The 8,772-nt window shown below is 43.3% G+C and overlaps 1 long non-coding RNA gene across 1 annotated transcript; it reads right to left on the bottom strand.

Moving 5' to 3' along the window:
* Positions 1-738: 738 nt before the first annotated feature.
* Positions 739-1,641, bottom strand: LOC130267814 (uncharacterized). The gene is made up of 2 exons (XR_008843296.1): positions 1,187-1,641; positions 739-1,085 (listed from the first exon to the last, which is right to left on the bottom strand). It is a non-coding gene; the product is annotated as an uncharacterized LOC130267814 (long non-coding RNA).
* Positions 1,642-8,772: the final 7,131 nt, after the last annotated feature.

Here is an 8,772-nt window from a genome sequence, read left to right as displayed (position 1 = left end):
TGCACAGGAAATATCTGGCACCGAAATTCAAATTCGGTCATCCGCAGAAAGAATAGACGTCTGTTCTTTCTGTGTATTCTGCTCAGAAATACATTGCTGCCTATGATAAAGCGAATTTATGAACAATCTTAGCGCCAGCATGTTCTGACACCGCTCCACTATCTTCAGAATATCTGCACATAAATTTTCTGTGTGGACATTCGAGCTTTACAATCAAAATTGAGTAGGTGGACCGTGTAAAAGTATGTCCTGATGTGATTGGATGTATATGTACACCCTGTACATGATGCAAACAATGGATCGGTGCTCGCATCATGTATGACAGGTCCTGGCAGTCAGAGACCTGCCAATAATGGCAATCATCAACGATCGCTCTAATGTTTGTCATTAACCCCTCAGATGCCTTGATCAAAGCAGGTTATGGCAATGCGGGCATTATATTCAAGGATGGATTCACCTGTGGCGATCTGGTGATCATTCAAAATGGTGGATGGAGGTCCTCTCACCTTCATTCTCCGCTCTCCTAGGGTCCCGTTCATCAGAAAAAGGCTCATGCATGGAAATTGCTGGGTGTCCTATGGTTGCCACCCAGCATCAGTTGCCTCTCTCCGCACCGCATTATGCAGATCGTGCAGGAGAGCAGCTTTGGACACTTAAAAAGAAAACCTCATGTCATCCACGTTTTGCTAACACTATTTTTCACACACAAATAAAATAAATGAGTCAAACAAGTTAAAGAATGGTTTAAAAAGGGGAACTTTATTTATTATATATTAAAATGTTTGTGTAGGGATTTTATGTAACCTCCATCACTCACAAAGAGCGTACAGTAACTAATACTCAGGACAGGAAAAACCTCCAGAGGGGAGGAAACCTGTAGGGAATCCATGGCTACTGTATTGCCCTTCCTCTGGGCATACTAAAGGAGGTTACCTCTAGAATTTGGGCCAATGTGTCTGTGTATGTGCGTGATTCGAGGGGCTGTGCCTTCATCCAAATTCTTGCTAGGTCTGGAAATCCACGTCTTCATCCAACGTCTTGCTGTAGGTCCGGAAATGCTACTCCACATCCTGGAAATAATGCATCTAAGATAGGAAAACAAAAGATAGATTATTTACATGTTTATTATAGAAAAGCACATTGAACTGCACTAAAGACCTTTTGGTCACAACAATGTGACACTTACCAGTCACAGTAGTGTATATGACTTTGCATTCTCGGCCCCTACAGTGTCCAGCATCAGCCCCTCACTGATGAAGAATGAGCAGGAGCAGTGTTATATCTGCTCAGTGCTGCTCTCTGGTGGACAATGGTTATGACATCACATGTGTGACACGCTGTTACCTCCTGAGAGTTCTATTTCATTAGTGCTGCTCTCTGATTGGCTGAAAAACAAAAAAGCTTTCTTATATATTCTGTATGACTGTTATCTAAGGGATTTTGGGCAATTTCTTATTAAAATGGGGCTAGTCCCTGTGGGTGCAATATACTTGTTTCTCCTAACCAGACACTCAGTATTTGTAATTATAATTTGGTGGCCCCAACAGCCTGGGCCCATAGGTTTCTTACACAGATCAGTACGGCTCTGGCAGGCTTAATGAGCAGCGCTGGCTGCCGGGACATCTGACGAGTGACATCCCTGACGTTGTGGTCTGGAGCAAAGGATGTCACTCGTTAGACATCCCGGCAGCCACTGATTTATAGTGGTCGTGGCTCCTGCTGCCAGTTCAAGATCAGACACCATGGTCCTAGATTGACATACTGCACCACTGATCCCTTGTGGCTGTCCATCTGTTGCAAATCTACAATTCCCAGCATGCCCTGGGGGGGGAGGGGGAACACCAAAAATAAAGCAATGTGGGCTTTGAAAAACGCCACACATAAGTCGTGTTTAATCCCAGCCTAAGCCTAGGAACAGATGCAATTCTTGTTTGATTTGGGGGCTTCCATTTCTACGCAGTACATTTTTCGGTAAAAATGACACCTGATATTTATTCTGTAGGTCCATACGATTAAAATGATACCCTATTTATATAGGTTTGATTTTGTCGCACTTCTGGAAAAAATCATAACTTCATGCAGGAAAATTTATACTTTTAAAATTATCATCTTCTGACCCCTATAACTTTTTTACTTTTCCGTGTATGGGCCGGTATGAGGGCTCATTTTTTGCGCCGTGATCTGAAGTTTTTAACCGTACCATTTTTGCATTGATAGGACTTATTGATCGCTTTTTATCCATTTTTTCATGATATAAAAAGTGACCAAAAATGCACTATTTTGGACTTTGGAATTTTTTTGCGCGCACGCCATTGACCTTGCGGTTTAATTAATGATATATCTTTATAATTCAGACATTTCCGCATGCGGTGATACCATATATGTTTATGTTTATTTTTATTTACACTGTTTTTTTTTTTCATGGGAAAAGGGGGGTGATTCAATCTTTTATTAGGGAAGGGGTTAAATGATCTTTATTCACTTTTTTTTTTCACTTTTTTTTTTGCAGTGTTATAGCTCCCATAGGGACCTATAACACTGCACACACTGATCTTTATCATTGATCACTGGTTTCTCATAGGAAACCAGTGATCGATGATTCTGCCGCATGACTGCTCATGCCTGGATCTCAGACACTGAGCAGTCATTCGGCGATCGGACAGCGAGGAGGCAGGTAGGGACCCTCCCGCTGTCCTGTAAGCTGTTCGGGACGCCGCGGCTATCCCAAACAGCCCACTGAGCTAGCCGACTTTTCCTCTGAACGGTTTTTGATAAATCTCCCCGACAGCGTATATACAATTTTTTATAAGATCTTACATAAAGGATATATCATTGGAAGAGCATATACAACTGATAATAAGCACCACAGGTATGTAAGAAAAACTCAGCGTATGTACAATTTTATAATCCCAACGTGTCTATACGAACTAGGGAGAAGATAAGTCAGCTGGACTCTTCCAGAGAAATATCCTTTATGGGAATTGTTTTATAGGGATCAATGTGTAGTTCCCCTATTATGGGAGGACTCCTGTAAGATTATTCATATTTTCTAAGAATTCTGACAGGATTTTGTTGTTTTTTTTGGTGATTGTTGCAGGGGTAGATTTACTACTTTTATCTGGTAGGAGATAATAGGAGAAAAAAAGATAGAGATGGCGTTTTATAGTGCCGGTTATTTGCTGACCAGGACCAGCTGACCATTACAGGTTGCGCTACATTACAGGCACAACGTTGATAATCGTTTTGGGCAGGTTGCTGGTCGCTGGTGTGTCGGGAGCAGCCGGCCGTCGGTCCTGTCGAGGACGGTGAAGAATGCGGGAGTACAGATGTGGGAGGTGGGAATCCCGGCAGGGGCTTCCTTGTCCTCCCAGTGAAGATGCAAATGCGTCACTGTAACGCTACACCGGCATGATGACACAGGAGTCGGGTGTAAAGTAGTAGTACTTTTTATTATTAAAGGGGTACTCTACTGGAAAACATTTTTTATTTAATCAACTGGTGCCAGAAAGTTAAACAGATTTGTAAGTTACTTCTATTAAAAAATCTTAATCCTTCCAATACTTATCAGCTGCTGTTATGATGCACAGGAAGTTCTTTTCTTTTTACATTTCCTTTCTATCTGACCACAGTGCTCTCTGCTGACACCTCAGACCATGTCAGAACTGTCCAGAGCAGGATTGGTTTTCTATGGGGATTTTCTCCTGCTCTGGACAGTTCCTGACATGAACAGAGGTGTCAGCAGAGAGCACTGTGGTCAGACAGAAAGGAAATTCCTGTGGATCATAACAGCAGCTGATAAGTACTGGAAGGATTAATATTTTTTAATAAAAGTCATTTACAAATCTGTTTAACTTTCTGGAGCCAGTTGATTTAAAAAAATGTTTTCCAGTGGAGTACCCCTTTAATCATAAAAAGTGACATACAGTGTTGGACTAAGTGTTTCGTAGGGGCTTCCTCCTTCCTCAGGTCCAGGTTACAGTGTATAGGTAAAGCATCTTATATATACTCACATACATGAATACATTAACACATTATACATTTGAATTTTGGCGGGACTGGAAGCCATTGGAGGCTGAGTGTGACTTCCGCCTCCAGGGTCTGTTGTACAGGTCCTGTTGGTGTATAGGAATGAATGGAGGGGTTGTAAATTACACAGTTCACCAGTAGATGGCAGCAAAACATTACAATTTAGCAGGAGATGGTATAATGCATAGAAATAAGTCAGACACCCAGTTTTTTGGGATAGCTAGGTGTTTGTGTGGATAATGGTGTTATCAGAACTATAAAAATTGTAAACAAAAATAAAGAAAAAAAATAAAGTAATATAAATAAAAATAAAAAAATCGTAGTAGTGGCATCAAATAATAACAGCATAGTATCTTACCAGCTTGCATGAGGTAGTTTAATAGGATAGATAAGAAAAACAATTTTTTATTGGAGGAATTCTCCGTATAATTTTGGGAAGCTGGGTACATGATCAATGGGGCAAATCGTAAAGGGGTCTTCTTCATCATCCGGGTGCTGTTCGGTACAATGTCTTGAGATACTGTGAAGTAAAAATATCTTTTTACTGTTGTTCCTATGTTTATTAAGGCTACAGTGGAGTTCCTGTGTTGTCCTTCCCACATATTGCTTCTTGCATTTGCAGGTGATCAGACATATGATGAAGCTGGATTTGCAGTTAAAAAAGCTTTTGATTGGGAATTCCTCACCATTGGTGGTGCTTTTACAGGTTTTTTGATTGTGTGCTATGTTCTTACAGCATAGACATTTTGTGCTCCCGCATTTACATGTTCCCTTTTATGGGTAGGGTACTGGTATTGTTTTTGAGTTTGTTCTGTTGCTTCGGTTTACTTGGGACCAACATATTTCGTAGGGTTGGGGCTCTTCTGAAGGTAATGTTGGGTTTGTCCGGAAGAATGGGTTTCAGTACTGGGTCAGTTTGTAGTATGTACCAATGTTTGCTGAGTGCTGTGCGAATGGCATTGTGTGCACAGTTGTATGTGGTGATGAAGTTCAAACGGATGTTTTCTGTTGTGTCGGGGAGCACGGTTTGGGGTTCTTTTGGTTTGAGTCAGTCGTCTTGTGTGAGTGTCTTGTTTTTTTCATAGGCCTCTTTTAGGAGGGGTTCAGGGTATCCTTTTGCTTTGAATCTGTTCTGTAGGGTTTTGGCTTGTTGTTCGAAAATTTTATTCCTGGTACAGTTTTTGCAAATTCGCTTGTAATGACTGAATGGTACGTTTGTGCGCCACTTTTTGTAGTGTCCACTGTCGAATGCCAAGTAGCTATTTGAATGTACTTTCTTGAAATGGGTTGCTGTGATTTCTCCATTTTCATTGCTGATCTCGAGGTCAAGGAATTCTATTTTCTCGCTGGAATGATTGGATGTAAGTTTGATCACCCAGTCATTGTGGTTGATGTTCCCCTCAAAAAGTCGGATGAGGTGTGGGGGCCCTTTCCATACCAGGAAGAGGTCGTCTATGTAGCGTCGGTATAAGTGAATAGGCTGGATCTATAAGATTGTGATATTTATTTTGCCCATTGAAGCCAATAGGCCCATTGTGGTCTATGGAGATCTTGCAGCAAGCGGGGCAGACAGCAAGGTCCTGGTAGTAGTGTGGATGGGAGACCCTAGTGTGGGTTCGAGTCCTGGGCTGAGATTTAATATTGTGGTTATTCTTTCGCCTCCCCCCTTACTTTTCGCGTGGCCCCCTTGCAACTTGCACCACACGCACCGCTCCTGTACACTATTCATGTGTCGCAGACAGCATTACAAAGTCCGTTACTTTCTGAGGGGGAGTACAATTTCACTAGTGGCCACAGCAGTAGGCACACACCCGAATCCTGTTCGTGCAATGCCAAAAAGGCTTTGTGGTAACCTTGGCGGATAAAGCCTTGTGGGGTGTAGAGTAGTTAGGGTGTTGCTGTTCAGAATATTAAATGGCTCTGTTAACCCTTGTCGCTCGTGACACCAGGGTGCGGGTTAAATTCTGTAATCTTGAAAGGCCTATTGCCACCCTTCCCAAGAGCAATAGGTGATGTAGAAATAAAAGATTGTCCACAACCACTGTTAACTGAAAACTTGCAGGAACTTTTACTGAAGAATTTCTGTACATGTAGTAATAGTAACAGTCCAGATAACAGAGTCTCTATAGATATAGCTGAGCAGCGATTGATATTTGGTTGGGATCAGATAAGCTCAATTTAGCTTCTTAGGGATTTTGTAGCATTGATCCGCTGGATTTAAGGGTGCGTTTAGGTCCAGTGATCTTGCGTTGAGTAGCGGGGAATTGCTTAGTATATCCGCTATGTTAGAGGCCGAGGCCGCAAGGCTTTGGCCTAGTAAATTGTCTTGTAAGCTGCGGAGGTCCTACCTCTTCCAGAATCAGCAACCCAAGAGAGAGATCAAGATGGCGCAGCTCCCGTATATGGGCAGGGGCTGGCTGTTTTGGATTGGTCCATAACAACTGTCACTCACCGTTACATTGCATTGTGGGTGAACACGTCATGGGAACCTCCAATGGTCCTGTAGCAAAACCATAGAGTTGTAACCTAATCACGTGACCCGCAGGTCCTGCTACGCTGAACAGGTAGGCAATTAAATATATACACATTTATACTTATACTTTATAAGAACTTCTATATAGTCATAGACTAACTGTGGGGTGACAAGGGGATAACTATAGGAGAGGGACACTGACATTCCTAGGGACTCTGACTATGGGGACCTCTACAAAGGTAACGTATGAAATACGGTACCGGGACACCACATCAGTGTACAGGGCCCTGTTTGTCCTCAGTGTATGGAGCCCTGCTTGTCCTCAGTGTACAGTGCCCCGCATGTCCTCAGTGTACAGGGCCCCGCTTGTCCTCGGTGTACAGATCCCTGCCTGTCCTCGGTGTACAGATCCCTGCCTGTCCTCGGTGTACAGATCCCCGCTTATCCTCGGTGTACAGATCCCTGCCTGTCCTCGGTGTACAGATCCCCGCCTGTCCTCGGTGTACAGATCCCTGCCTGTCCTCGGTGTACAGATCCCTGCCTGTCCTCGGTGTACAGAGCCCCGCTTGTCCTCGGTGTACAGATCCCCGCTTATCCTCGGTGTACAGAGCCCCGCTTGTCCTCGGTGTACAGATCCCCGCCTGTCCTCGGTGTACAGATCCCTGCCTGTCCTCGGTGTACAGAGCCCTGCCGAAGAAGTACCCTGATCTCTCTGCCAGCTTTCTCAGTCGGCATCTGCATGGACCCAAAACAGAGTAGCCTGGCCAGGTGGGTGGCTTATGAATTGTATAATTGTATGTATCTTCTACCTGCCTTTCACCGCTCCCTACATGATGGAACAGTCTGACTTAGTTATATGTGAAATATAACTTATATCTCTGACTGTGCCATCATGTAGGGGGCGGTAAAAGGCAGATAGAAGATGGAGTAGGCTTCCCAGCAGCACAGAGTATTTCAGACAGTCTGCCTCAATACAATTCCCTCCAGAAATACTCTGTGCTGATGTGCTGTTTACTTAATGAATCAAAGAGGCCTCAGCCTCACCTTATGGCTTATGAATGGACTAGTTGCTATTTTCTACCTGCCTTTCACCGCTCACTATATGATGGCACAGTCAGAGATGAGTTATATATCTGACTGTGTCATCATGTAGTGAGCAGTGAAAGGCAGGTACTCCGGTGAAAAACTGTTTGTTTTTTTTTGTTTGTTTTTTTAAATCAACTGGTACCAGAAAGTTAAAGGGGTACTCCCGTGGAAAACTTTTTTTTTTTTTTTTTTTAACTGGACAGTTCCTAAAATGGACAGCAGAGAGCACTGTTGTCATGACATCAGAGGAAATGCATTTCTTTTTTTGATTTCTCTTTAGTATACAGCCCCTAAAAAGTACTGGAAGGCTTGAGATTTTTTAATAGAAGTTATTTACAAATCTGTTTAACTTTCTGGCACCAGTTGATTTAAAAAAAAAAAAGTTTTCCACCGGAGTACCCCTTTAACCTCTTAACCCCTTAAGGACGCAGGACGTAAATGTACGTCCTGGTGAGGTGGTACTTAACGCACCAGGACGTACATTTACGTCCTAAGCATAACCGCGGGCATCGGAGCGATGCCCGTGTCATGCGCGGCTGATCCCGGCTGCTGATCGCAGCCAGGGACCCGCCGGCAATGGCCGACGCCCGCGATCTCGAGGGCGTCCGCCATTAACCCCTCAGGTGCCGGGATCAATACAGATCCCGGCATCTGCGGCAGTTCGCGATTAAAATGAACGATCGGATCGCCCGCAGCGCTGCTGCGGGGATCCGATCATTCATAACGCCGCACGGAGGTCCCCTCACCTGCCTCCTTGCGGCTCCCGGCGTCTCCTGCTCTGGTCTGTGATCGAGCAGACCAGAGCAGGAGATGACCGATAATACTGATCTGTTCTATGTCCTATACATAGAACAGATCAGTATTAGCAATCATGGTATTGCTATGAATAGTCCCCTATGGGGACTATTCAAGTGTAAAAAAAAATGTAAAAAAATGTAAAAGTAAAAGTAAAAAAAAAGTGAAAAATCCCCTCCCCCAATAAAAAAGTAAAACGTCCGTTTTTTCCTATTTTACCCCCAAAAAGCGTAAAAAACTTTTTTTATAGACATATTTGGTATCGCCGCGTGCGTAAATGTCCGAACTATTAAAATAAAATGTTAATGATCCCGTACGGTGAACGGCGTGAACGAAAAAAAATTTAAAAAGTCCAAAATTCCTACTTTTTTAATACATTTTATTAAAAAAAA

This window comes from Hyla sarda, chromosome 1, assembly GCF_029499605.1.
Source record: "Hyla sarda isolate aHylSar1 chromosome 1, aHylSar1.hap1, whole genome shotgun sequence".
Classification (NCBI taxonomy): Eukaryota; Metazoa; Chordata; class Amphibia; order Anura; family Hylidae; genus Hyla; species Hyla sarda.
Note: the sequence above shows the minus strand (reverse complement) of the source record. Positions and strands in the feature narration are given on the sequence as shown.